Below are 14,089 nucleotides of genomic sequence, written 5' to 3' on the forward strand. Positions count from 1 at the left end.
ACTATTGTTGCAAGAACGTCACTGAGTTTTCAATTGCTTTACTGTCTAGTTTGGAACCATTGCACCGAACAAGAGAGTACCGAAAGGAAGAGCCAAACCTACTTGGGAACGTCTTCAGAATCTGGTTCAAAGACTTGTTAGGCTAAATTCTCTGTTAGTCGCAACAGAGGCTTCTCCAGGTTCACTGTTGGCCGCCCTACAATCGAGTTCGCCATCTATTTTGCAAAAAGCCACGCCGTCGGATACCCCATCTTCAGCTTCTTCATCAAGCTCCACTGAAACCTGCGATGACAGATCAGCCGCTCAGTCTTGAAACTATGCTCACGAACCTCCAGAACAGTATCACTGCTATGCAACAGAGGGCCACTCAGACTGATGCTTCCATCACTCGTCTGAATGATCTCATCAACACTCGTCTTCCACCAGCGCCAGTGCTTGAAAAGGAAGGCAAGGACGATGAGGATGTTCATGTAGAGCCTATCTTTGTCGAGGATCCAAATCATGCAGGGCGTCTCATTGTTCAGTCCATTCCTAGAGAGGCTCGTGTGCCTACTCCAAACTCGAACCTTGCTATTGTTAGGCTTGTTCAAAACCCTGACATGGCCGCTCTTATGGCCAAGATGGCTAGGCTAGAAAAAGCTGTCTCAAAATCCAAGAAGACCAGCGCAGGAGGAATTGACCTAGATCGTCTCTGCCTGTACCTTGGTGCTAGGCTTCCCGACAAATTCAAGATGCCTAACTTGGTTAAGTTCAACAGGAGCGGTGATCCTAAGACTCATCTCTTTGGCTATCATGCTGCAATGAAGTTGCTGGGTGTGGAAAGTGAGACTATATCTCAGTTGTTCCCACAGGCTCTCTCTGAGCCCGTTTTTCAATGGTTTCTGTCGCTCGACATCTCCAAAAGAAGGACTTGGGAAGACATTGGGGCTGCCTTTGTTGCATAGTACAATTACAACTCTCATCTCAAGATGACCACTCGTGAGTTAGAGTCCACCAAAATGGAAGCAAAGGAGTCCTTTACAGATTTCATTAAGAGGTGGAAAGCCAAAGTCACTCTAATGACTGAATGCCCGAGCAAGAAGGATCAACTCCCATCATCTCGCGTAATCTTTAGCCTGACTATGCTAAGAACCTTGTGTTGGTTAAAACATCTGCAAACTTTGAGACTTTCTTTGAGTCTGGTTTGGCCATTGAAGATGCACTGCAGAATGGAATTTTGCCTAGAGGAGAGTCCTCCTCACAAAAAGCTAAACCGAGGGCTTACTCTGGAAATAGTAGCGTGCTGTTTGGTAACAGCAACTACTCCAATATAGCTACAAATGGGAGCGATGCTCCGGCTTTCAACTCCAATCGCACTGCTGATGTCAATCAGGTTCAAAACGCCCAAAGCTTTCGGCCCGAACCCAACCTCGGAGCTTCTTTGTCTTCAAAGCACCTCTGTCTGTAGTGATGAAAAAACTTGTCAAATCTAGGCATCTCAAACCTTTGACCCCAACTCATCCACCAAAAGTCCTACCTTCTGGTTACAAACCTAACCTCTTCTGTGCCTTCCACCAAATGCCTGGCCATCCTACTGACGCGCGCTATCGTCTTCAACGTGAGATTTAAGATATCATTGATAATGGCACGGTTCAAGTTCCACCAAAGTCCAACGTCATTTCCTACTCCTTGCCTCAACACCACTCTAACCCTCTGGTTGGTCAGATATCTATCATTTCCACTCATATCAACTTAAGTTCCACCATATTCAACCCTAGCCACTATATCGTCCCAGAAAGCCAACCCAAACCAATCGTATCTATCCTGTTCGAACCAGAGATTAACATGACGGCTGTAGGTTGGGCAATTGAGGTCTTCACTGCCGACATCTGGATTGACAGTAATGAGGAGCTTACAAAGGAGCAGACTGATGGGTTAAGGTCCATTGTTCATGGGAGTACCGAGTAGATTTGGTAGAAGAAGCTGAGGAAGCCGAAGTGCTGTTGCTTAGGCCTGACGTCCTCTATATCCTACCTCTCTGTAAGGAAGCCAAGGGTAACTCTAAAAATTGCATTTTCAAATCGCGTCTATTTTGCATCAACACTTTTGAGTCTGAGTCTGAGTCTGACACAGTGTCTGTCAAGTTGTCTAAGTCTAGCTCTGAGTCGGAGGTTGTGGCTCTTGGCCCTCCATGTCATAGCTTCTATTCGAGTCTTTTGTTGTGCTTGGCAACCCCGAAGGGCTTTCTTTTGAATGCATTATCTTGCTTCTTAGTACTTCACTAGCTTTTGAATAAACTGTGTCGACCCTGATGACAAAAGGATAGATTTCGATAGGAACATCCCCAAGGAAATGTTCCCTCGCCGAAAAGGAAGACGAAAGGCATGCTCAGTCTATTAATTGAAATTGTAGTTTTCAATCAACTTGAAAGATGAGGTAGACCCCTCGAATGGTTCAAATTGGTTCAACGCTGTCCCCAGAGAAGCATTGTGCCCCATCAGACAAGCTCGAAGAGTTCATTGACATCTTGGCATGGTCTCTCAAAAGACGCGCATGTCGTTGATCCTGAGATAAAAAAGCATCCAATTCCTTTGTTACCGGGTGCCAAACCATGTAAAGTAAAGCTCAGAAGGTCCAGCGCACATACCATGTTCAAGTTTGCAAGAACAGCATTCTGCCAAGCACAAGTTAGAACATTCAAAATTGGCGCGAAGCAAAGAGTTTTAGCCAAAGCGCTCTGGATCCTGCGTTATAAAAGCCGTTTTATCTGGGGCTGCAGCCAAAGATCATCAACCTTGACAACAATAATTCAATACATTGGTCAGTATGGATCAATTCAAAAGCCTTTTCCTTGAGAGAAGCTCGTTGGACTGAAAACCCCAAGGGTGGGCAGTTCCAAGCAAAAGTTAAAGCAACCTGCTAGACCAAAAACCTATGAAGGAGGTTTAGGCAAAAGTAAATAGGCAATATTTGAAAGCTCACTAGACCGAAAACCCGAATGGGTTGTTCTAGGCAAAAGTTAGAGCGTAAAAGGTGAGGTAAAATACATGAGTGAACCTTAGCCTGAACTACGTTTTGACCTGATTCCCCAGAATGGGATACGTAGGCAGTCTCTCTTTGAGACTCGATCACAATCTATCAATTTGATCTAAGGCTTTGGTGCATCGCCGTGGTCGAGAAGAAAACAAGTTTCATCTGTACAAAAGGGGGAAAACTTTTTGTCTTTCAATTTTATTGCAAACTATTACTTCAATTTCAAAACTGAACATAAGCCTTAAAAGATTTTTAAGCATAAAAAAAGAACGAAATGCTGGCGAGACTTAACGGCTCACAGTTTATTCTAAGTTCAGTGAAGTCTGGTGAAAGCAGCCGCAACGGATTTATATTCACGCGCGCTAGTTTGAGGTTCACGTGCGCTTGTTCATAGTTATGCGCGTCGATCTCAACCCTACTCGCACTGCTTCAATTCCAACAGTAAATAATAGCGGTCAACTACTACCTTTGAGTCATGTTCAAGGGACTTTTGCCAAGTTTTGTCATACCGTACAGCTCATGTGGGCATAATGTGATTGTACGGGGGTGTCGGTTTTAGTTCGGGCCTATACGAGTCATTCTTTGTGTCTTATGTCCGTTTTTGTGACATTCTTCCAGTTTTTCAATCATTTGTCGTTTCAAGATGCTTTTATCGGTTCTTGTTTGTTCATATAGGTCATTGTACAACTATTTGGCCTTACGAGAGTGTCAATTTCACCTGTCTAAGAGGATATTTGAGTTTTGGCATGTTAATGCCTTAAATTTCATTATTTTTCATGTGTCTAAGGGTCCGCGTTGTATCCTGGGGCTCCTTCTCCCTTTTCATTTGAGCTAGGCGAGTTTGTGCATGTGCGCATATCTGTGTATCGACTCAGTTCACTTATCAATGCAAATTAGATATTAGCGGATGGTTTACATGTCAATAAACTAGAAAATACAATTTTTACATTGCTACCCTAGTATCTGTAACCCACAAGCTGTGGAATCTCATGGACGGCAAGGGCACGTCAGCCCAAGGCCAAGCAAAGAATATCTCTAGGGCACGTCTGCCCAAGCATCGAAGAAAAGGCGCGCAGGCCCAATGCCGTTACTATATCAATTAGGCACGCCGGCCCACTCAATGTCTTTTTGTCTGGGTGTGCATCTCAGAAGCAAAGGCAGTAAAAGTGCTAAGGCTCAGTGATAGTCTTTAAGTATCGTTGTCCTCCTAGGAGCCGCCCTTAGCTAGGGTTTGTATTTTCAATTTATGTATTCATATAGCATACATCTTTCCATATTGTGTATATCAGTTGTTGAAAACAGGAAGGTGGCCAGTTTGTGAGAATTTATGCCCGAATGGTTTCCATCAAGTCTTTGTTTGCCGACGGATGCGATTGAAAAATCTCATGTGGTATCGTTATCGTTTGTTTAGCAGAGGCAATGGAAATCTCCCTAATCCTCGATTTGCTTGCCGACGGATGCGATTGAAAATCTCTTGTGGCATTATTCTCATAGCAGTATGCGATGAAATCTCTTGCGGAACCTACGGCGGCACAATCTGCCCATCTCAATCAACAATGGCATGATTTGCCTATCCAAGTCAACGACGGCACGATCTGCCCGTCTCCATCAACGACAGCCGGTCCTGTCCAATCCATCAACGACGATCAGTCATATCGTCCGATTAATCCTCAACAGCGGTTAATCCCTTAGCGATGATCAGCCATATCATCAACGACGATCAACCATGTCGTCCGTTTCAATCATTCAACGATGATTAGCCATATCATCAACGACGATCAGCTATATCATCTGTCTCCATTCAGCGATGATCATCCATATCATCAACAACAATCAGCCATATCATCCATTTTCAATCCATCAACGGCGATCAGTCATATTGTCCGATTAATCCTCAACAGCGGTTAATCCTTCAATGATGATCAGCCATATCGTCTGTCTCAGTCATTTGGCGATAATCAGCCATATCGTCCGTCTCCATTCAACGACGATCAGCCAAATCATCCATTTCCATCCATCAACGATGATCAGCCATATCATCAATGACGATCAGCCATATCGTCCCTTTTAATCCGCCAACGACGATTAGAATATCGTTCATGTTCACTCCCTCAACGATGATCAAAATATCGTCCTTTCAGGCCCTAACGACAATCAGAATATCGTTCGATGGTCCACCCATCCGCAACTAAATGTTCCCCAGGAGAATCCGCCTCGGCCTACCCCAAACGACTACCTCTACTTCAATCTAGCTTCACACGCATCTTTCAGCAGCCTTATTGCTCTACCTCGGATGGTTTATGATAAGGAGATTGGCTCTGATTCCCAACAGATGAAATTCAACCTACCTGACACGACCTACCCGTGATTGTTGAAATTCTTTGTGTCGAGGATAGTTTGATACCCGGCAATGACGGCCTGTCCTGTCTGCATTCAACGACGGCTTGCCCCGTCCAAATCTGCAGCAACAGCCTATCCTGTCCAAATTCGATCAATAAGCGGCGATTAACTCGTCCACTTCTACTTCCATCTCCAGCAATGGACTGTCTGTCCATTTCTCCAATCAAGTTTCTTAAGTTTACATATCTACTTTGCTAGTATGCTTTGTTCTGAATTGCCTTGAGGGGTGTCTAAAAATCTTTGACGTTACTTGTACCAAGTCAATGGTGCTTCAAGTGCCGTCAAAGAGGGGCTACTATAGATACCCCAATCTGGGCTTCTAGATTAGTTTACTTACGATATTTGATTCCCCGATGATGAAACGGATCAAGAATATCTCGGGAATGTCGAGTGTTTGAGCTTTGAATGCTTGACACCCTTTTGAACCTAACCAAGCCTAAGCCACTTCAAAAGCCAAAAACCCTACTGACACGCGTTGATTTGAAGCCTGCATGCGCAGATCAATTTGTCAGGTGTTGGTCCATGGTCAAAACTTGACCGTTGACCAAAGCGTGAGTAGGTGGTACATGCGCGCGCTAGTCAAACGGCCAGGTGTGGTCAACTTGACCGTTGACCCACGCACGTGTTGGTATGACACGCACGCGCCAGGGCGTAATGCGCACACACCAGTTAAGCATGTCCCCATCACCTTTATGGGTTGGTAAGCTTAACCACCAAGCAACCTCGGCCAGCCTTGTGGACTGGCTGAGCTCCTCTCTTTGCACCATATCTACCTTCCTCTCTCCCTATATATACCCCCCATTGTTCTTCCATTAAAAAGGTTCCATATTTTAAAAAGGATTACAAAATCCTACAACCATTTTCACACCTCAATCAAGCTCAACCACTTTGTTCTTCAATCATCAACCATCCAACCTCTCAATCAAGCCTTCAAACCTTAAAACTCAAATACTCTTTCAAACTCTATCTAGGTATAGCATACCTACTATTTTCTGTTCTGATCCCTGAAGAGGAGCTGACAGGGTCAAGGCTGGTAATCAATACCATGTCCTGGCTCTAAGACTAGCAAGGTTTCAAAACCGTGTGAGCATTGGACCAGCGCGCGCCAGTTATCCATATGTGCGCGCCACTTCGTGGCTGTGCGCACGGATCTGCGTGGGGATTGGTTTCTTGCTATTTTTATGCTTTAATTTGTATGTAGATCACTGTGAACATGTAAATAACCAGTTTACTGTTTTCCTTTGTTAGAACTGTTAGCTATATTTCAATATGCATATCTGCTGCTATGGAGTACCCCTGGGATCATTCTGGATATGTTCCAGAACCCAAAAACATGTAAACCAAACACTAGTTAAAATGGTTTAGACACGCGCGCGCCGGGGCGCCATACGCGCGAGCCAGTCTGTCTTTGACCAGTGAGTGACCTTGCATGGGTAACTTGGCCTTAGGCCATTGTTTTGTTCCCACACTGTTTATGGGGTGTTTTGTTAATTTGTAGGGCTTTTCAGCCTTTAAACTGTGTATTATGCTACCTGTAAACTGCTTGGTTTGTCCTGGGCGTGCACTGGTCATTTTCAGAGCCCATAGGGTTTAAGAATAAGAGCTGTGGTTTGAGCTCACTGGCGCGCACATGTCTTGTAGTGGCGCACGCAGGTGTGAACAGCATACAGTGACTTGTTCAGTGCATGTTGGTTTCTTCCTGCGCACATCACTCCAAAACAGGGGCCTTCCAATCTGTTTTAAACTCCCACAGGAGTCTGTTCTCATCTTATACTAACTAATTTTGCATCCATGCTATCATATCCTGCAATCGTGTTACAGCTTTAATCCCCATTAAAACTGTTCTCCCACCCTAAATGGCTAAAGAATTGATTAATCAAATAGAATCGCAAATATTTTTCGCAAATGCCTAAGTAGAGACCGATCTCTGGATTGGGCGAGAGGAGTGCCTTAAAACCCTTCCCCTCTCGTAATCTGGCTACCGAACCCAGATATGGTTATGACGGACTGGTGCCTTCACCTTTTTCAAATCAAACAGCGCAGCGAGCGTTTCATGTGCGGTTCCTTAGGTATCGGACCTTCAAACTCAAGTGGTGACTTCGTATTGAGCGCTCATCTGCCAAAAGCGCGCTCATCGATACGCCTTTTTCAGGGCACGTTGCCCACAGTTGAACATTCACCTCAGATTTGGCATGCTCCGGTTGGAGATGCTCTAATTCACCCAAGGTGCAAGATTGTTTCATAAAAGGACCAATAGTTATTTTTTCCAAAAAAAAAAAATTGCATTAAGACAACATACTGGCCACTCATTTGCCATCATTCAGGCGCAATATTATTCTCAGATGGTGTCGTGTTAATAGCTATGTTAGGGAGCTTAAACCAATATACTACCTGCGATCTTAGGGAGCTCAAATATAATGAACGTAGGCAATGTCGACAATCACATTTTCACTGTGCTTAATGTCGTAGCCCGGCCACAGAGGAATTATCTTTTAGTGGGGTTTGCTAAATGGTGAATTGTGATGTACATGAAACAAATGGTGATAGTTAATTTCTTTTTTTTAATCGATAGCTAGAAGAGTGATTTTTCCATCAGATATGAAGTACAGAGTACAAACCCGGGACACTACATCAATTATGAGAGTTCACGTACAAGACAACCAAGCCAAACAAGAAACTCAACCAATACAAGAAATAAACCCATTATATGGTAGAAACAAAGAAAGAAATGAAAAGCTCTCTAAGGGAAAAACACCCACACGCAGGTGGAGAGACTCAAATTTCTGACCTCTTAGTGAGATACAAAAGTCCTGGCCAACTGAGTTAGACCCAATTGGTTAATTAATTCATTCTGTTCGAATTGCATTGATGAAGAAGTAAAAGAGTGAGATAAGCTCTGAAATCGGGGAACATTGTGGAGCATTGTGTTAGGTTTTTAGGTCGGTAATAATAGGCAAAGAAAGAAGAGATGGAATTAAGATGGTTTCGGTGAGGGCTTTCAACCTCTAGGTCCAAAAAATATAAAGTAATTTTCATCAGGTCTCCTCTCTCTAACTAATGAAACACTGAAACCATATAAAAATGTCTAAAACCCTAAACCCTGAAAATGCCTAGACCCTAGGGTACCCTATAAAAATGTCTAAACCCCTAGGGTACTCTATGAAAGTGCTTAAACTGCTAAAACCCTATAATAGGAAAGTGCACCCTAAAACCCCTATGAAAGTGTCTAAACCTAAATCCTAGGGCTCTATAAAAGCGCCTAAACTTAAACCCTAGGATATTCTAAAACCCTAGGGTACCCTAGGGTTCTAGGGTATCCTAAAACCTAAGGGTGACACTTCTATTAATGGTAAATGTATTTTTTGTAAAAATGAACCTAGTGATAATTAAGTATTTCATCTCTCCTTAATGAGAATTAAGTTTTTCTTAATGGGAATTAAGTTTCACTTTTATGTGTACTTAGAGGTAAAAATCTCAAAAAAAAATCACTCTCGATATGCGTGGGGCCTGCCTTGGGCCCACCTCGATATTGTTAAGAATTCCCCCAAAACCCCGTGATCTCCTTCCATCAAAAAAACCAATCTTTAAAAAAAAAAAAATTAAGTGGATATTTTTTAAAATATTTGGATTAAAGTACAAAAAAAATTTACTTTTTTGATTTCTCTCATAAAGACGAATCAATAATCTACAAAAATTTGGTGAAAAACTAATTAACGCAAAAAAAAGAAAAAAGAATAAGAACAAAATCTTCAAAAAATCCTTGTAGTTTAGTGGAACTCTACCTACAATTCTGTTAACTTGACACGTGAGCGGATTGGAATCCTTTGTTACATAGAGAATGGGTTATGTCCGGGTAAGGCAGAAATCGTGGGATTTCCGCCACCGCCATTTGTTGGTCCTATCGTGTATTCTTGAGGTAATCTGAACCGTTCATCTTGTAAAGTTCACAAAATAGTATATCCACTCAAAAAATAAGCTTCATCGAACATTCATAGGTATATCAAAAATTGAATTTTGGTTTATAAAACGGACGGCTTGGATTCTTTCAATAGTTTTTAAGTTAAAATGTGCATGATCATCCGTTTTATAAACCAAAATTCAATTTTTGATTTACCTATGAATATCCGATAAAGTTGATTTTTTGCGTGGATACTCTATTTTATGAGTTCTACAAGATGAACGGTTTAGATTACCGTAACTAACGCACGTTTGGGTTCACAATGAGAGGCGGAAATCCCATGGTTTCCATCTCATCCGGAAATAATTTTTTTCTCTATTACAGAAACCTTTTGAAAAGGACTTCGTTGTCATTTTCCCGGATTTTTCCCCTAACCAATGAACAAACAAAGGGTCCTTATCTGTGAAAACGTAGGACTTCGTTGTCATTTTCCCGGGTTCTTTCCGGATATGGTGGAAACGGTGGGTTTTCCATCGCCACCCAACGTGGATTTCACCTTGCGCTTATTGTTATAATTCAAACTGATTCATCTTGTAGGGTTTTATAGTGTAGTATATATTCAAGCAAAAAATCAGCTTGATTGGATATGGATAGAGCAATCAAAAAGTTGAATTTTAATTTATAAAATGAAAGGTCTAATCCTGTCAAGTTAAACTGTTCAAAACCATCTGTTTTTTATAAAATAAAATTTAAATTTGGATACACCTATCAATATATGGCGAAGCTAAGTTTATTCCAAATCCTCTCTTCTTTGCGTGTAAGAACCGAGTGTTGCATGTGTGATTGCAAGTTGAAGCTGTTATAATCAAGTAAAGACTTTCGAAGTCGTTCGGCTCTAGTTCTTCGAAACACACTTACGTTGACAAGTCATAACTTTCGATGCTTAAATCTGGTTCGTCACGGGGTAAAATGGCGGGAGGAGTTCAATCGGATCGATTAGCGCTTTTACTGGTTTGGATCACTTTCTATTCGACATACATATTGTCTTTGCTAAATCTGAATATGCTTGTTTTTTGTGTGTGATTTATCTCTAATTACTGCTGTTTCATGTGCTTTTGGTTTGTGTTTGATCCAGGGGCCGATCGATAACACGCCCAAGAACTTTTAAAAAAAAATCCTCGTACGTATCGTACTAAGGAATTGTACGATAATCGCAAAATATCAGTAAGTGTTCGCATCCGTGTTATAGTAGCTGGCACAATCAATGTTGGAATTAATTCTTGATGCCATACCTTTTAATTAGTGACATGGTTAATTTTCCCTTCCTCACATGGATGGTGGACGTTTTGAACTCGCAGATTTGGATTTGTGAGTTATCTGCTGGGAGAGCTATAATGGCCTTCCAAAACCAAATGTTCGACCACTCAGGACCAATGTATCTCACCGCTGTTGATTGGTAAGGCCAGCTAGCTACACCTACATTTTGGTACATATTATTATCTCATTCAATAAGCTAACAGGGAGTCCCAAAAATGGTTAGCTCTAGTAGTTATCGGAATCGCACGATTTGCGATTCAATTCGCGATTCACACAAATAACGATACGAATCGATAGGTGAATGAATCACGGTTTATACAAAATCAATGGTGAATCGTACGTACAATCCATGGTTCGATTCATGATTGACACAAAAACGATACGAATCTATGGGTGAATTTAAGTTTATTACGATTGTTGTGTTCGAGTATTTTGAAACCACTTTTGTGGTTTTACCTTATTTTTCTTATACAAAAGCAAAAATAGAAGTGCATGTGCTCATAAGTACGAAAAACCTTGTTCCCAAGAAAAATCTGTTAATCATTTGTTGATTGGTATTTATTCTGATTCGGATGTTGTCAACCCTATTTTCCTCATTCTTCTTAAAAATTAAAATAGTCATCCTAGAAATGTTTTTGACTAATTAAGATACCTAATATTCATGAGTTATCTATTTTATTCCGATTAATTTTTCATATGTTACTATAATGTGAGTAAAGAACTCGTTTGGCTTTCTTTGTCTTTATTCAATTTTTTTGCATTAATTAGCTTTGCGTAAATTTTTTGGATTATTTATCCGTCTCGATGAGTGAAATCAGAAAAGCATAAAAGTTTGCTATGAACTCAAAATTTTGTAAATAAAGATGAAAAATAAGCCAGAAAGTCAATTTTTTTGGCTTTATTCTAAAACAATTAAATTTCGATCTAAATTTATATACGTTTCCAATTTCTCTTGTCGAGATGGACCAATAATCAAAATAAAGTTGATGCAAAGCTAACAAATGCAAAAAAAAAAAAAAAATTGAATAAGGACGAATAAAAAAACCAAATTGAATTATTAAACCAAATGAGTTTTCACAGATATGCTCAACATTCTTAATATAAAATAATTTTAATTTTCTAGATGGTAGTTATACAAGTAGCTGTGAATATTGTTGAGGATAGTATCCTACATGGATGCATAATTTCACAAATCAATCTTTTTAATTCTTGTATCCTCTAAATCATAGACCAAGGCAAGGCTCAAAGCCTCGGACCAACCTAGATATGTTGCCATATAAGCTAGTTTCGTACCTATTAGGCTACAAACTTTTATTGTGTTAAGGCTAAACATTCTTGTATAACGAGCCTTTAAACGTCTAATATTTAAAATTTGGACCGAATATGTACTATTAATGATTCGATTCGAGTCACATTTTGAGAAAGGATCAGTTTGATTCTTGATTTGATTCCCAATTTGACAACCTTGAGTCTGCTCTACCTAGCTAGTATGCATTTTGTTCGGTGATTTATAATTTCTCTCCTTATGGTTTTTATGATTACACATACACATACATCGATCAAATGGTTCTGAGAGCCATTTTCGATTTCAAATTACCGTAGGAAAAACCCAGACCACCGTAGATCAGTTGCTGCTAGCTTGGTTCAGGGAGTGTCCAGTCTAGAACACGACCGCCAGCAGAAACGCCAATGGCATCAAGCACTTGCTCCTCTCTGGGGGGACTTCTTCAATTTCAAGTTAATCAGCAGTTTGGTTGACAATGCCGATCAATCCATCTTTGGTGCCATTTACGAGTTCAAATCCCCACCTCCCTACGGTCACCGCTATAATCCGTGCCAAAGCCCTCCAAGATACGTGGTTGCCTTCCGTGGTACGATGAAAAAATGGGACACCATGTCGCAGGACCTCACGTTGGATGTCAAGATCATTCGGAATACGCTCGAACAGAGCCCCCGCTTTCAGATTGCAATGCAAGCTGTGCATGACACGGTTTCCTTAGCCGGAGCCGCAAACATGTGGTTAGCCGGATATTCCTCGGGTTCGGCCATAGCGCTGCTAGCTGGAAAGAACATGGCTAAAATGGGATGTCTTTTGGAAACTTACCTCTTTAACCCTCCATTCGTGGGCGCCCCAGTAGAGCTGACGACCAAAACCGAAATGGATGACTGGTTTGCTGCGTTATCGGGGTGGACTGGTTTGCTGCGTTATCGGGGTGGACTCCGTACCTTTTTGTTCATCCGTCCGATCCTGTTTCCGCAGAGTATGTTGGGTATTTTGAACACAGGGAGTGGATGGCGAAGATTGGAGCTGGAGCTATTGAAAGGCTTGCTACAAGGAATTCGATATCAGGTGCATATTAGCCGCTGCATCTCCTTCCTTCCGCGCATCTGATTGTTAATGTGAGCCCCGCTGAGAATTGTAAGCAGGCACATGGGCTAGACCAATGGTGGAAGCCGGATATTCAATGCCAGTTCAAAAGCTTCACGAGTTCAGTGATTGATGATTTCTGTACGTGATACTTTCCTCCTGGGGAAATGTTGTCTTGAGCACATTGCATAGTTTGGTGTATTCTTTGATGAATTTTATGTTTTCTTTGTCCTGAACTGTATCGTGGACATGGCAAATGTGCCGGAAAATCTTGACAAATCGTTAACCGGGATGTCAGTAAAACCGTAAAAATATGTTGTTCACGGTATTGCACTGGGACGTTCTCTCCTGATTTCTTGCCTGGTGCAACCCACTTTGGCACTACTACTGTTATCCTAGGAAATTTGTGATAGAGCTAAGAATTCTTTTTTCACAATTTATTTGTGTTTGTTGTAGACTTGTAGGTAGGGCTGTAAACGAGCCGAGCCGAGTTTTGACGAGCTCGAGCTCGGCTCGTTTACTAAACTAGCCCAAAATTCAAGCTCGAGCCTTAACGAGCCGAGCCCTTATCAAGCTAAGCTGAGTCATTTACTAAACGAGTCTCTTTAATCGAGCTGAGCCACCCTTAACGAACCGAGCCACCCTTAACGAACCGAGCTTTTGTCAAACGAGCCAAAAACTCGAGCTCGAGCTCGGCTTGTTTTCTAAACGAGCCGAGCCGAGCTCACGAGCTGCTCGGTTCGTTTACAGTCCTACTTGTGGGTTAGATTTTGCTGCATGTGCTGGTTTAATAGATACCTCTGTCGGACTTCATTCTTTTTATCTTATCATTGAAAACCGTCGTACCATAACGTGAAATCTAAGCTTCTTTTTTTTCTTGTCTGTATGTATGCACATCTCGTCACTTTTTTCTTAGACTTCTACCAGCGAAAAACATTGTAACCCAATTAAGTCACATGCTTGAGCAATAGATACCAACAACATGTCTACACAGTGTTGAGGAAGGCTCTATGCCTCTATCCAAGTAGTAACTGGTTTGGTCAAATAAAAGAGACTATTGATCTTAGATTAACTAGACTTGAGGTGAAACTTCA

General features: G+C 41.5%; 1 pseudogene; it reads left to right on the plus strand.

Annotated features, from left to right (window-relative positions):
* Nucleotides 1-10,597: 10,597 nt before the first annotated feature.
* On the plus strand, nucleotides 10,598-13,846 carry LOC131309532 (GDSL esterase/lipase At4g10955-like; annotated as a pseudogene).
* The last annotated feature ends 243 nt before the right edge of the window (nucleotides 13,847-14,089 follow it).

This window comes from Rhododendron vialii, chromosome 2a (assembly GCF_030253575.1).
Source record: "Rhododendron vialii isolate Sample 1 chromosome 2a, ASM3025357v1".
In the NCBI taxonomy this organism is placed as follows: Eukaryota; Viridiplantae; Streptophyta; class Magnoliopsida; order Ericales; family Ericaceae; genus Rhododendron; species Rhododendron vialii.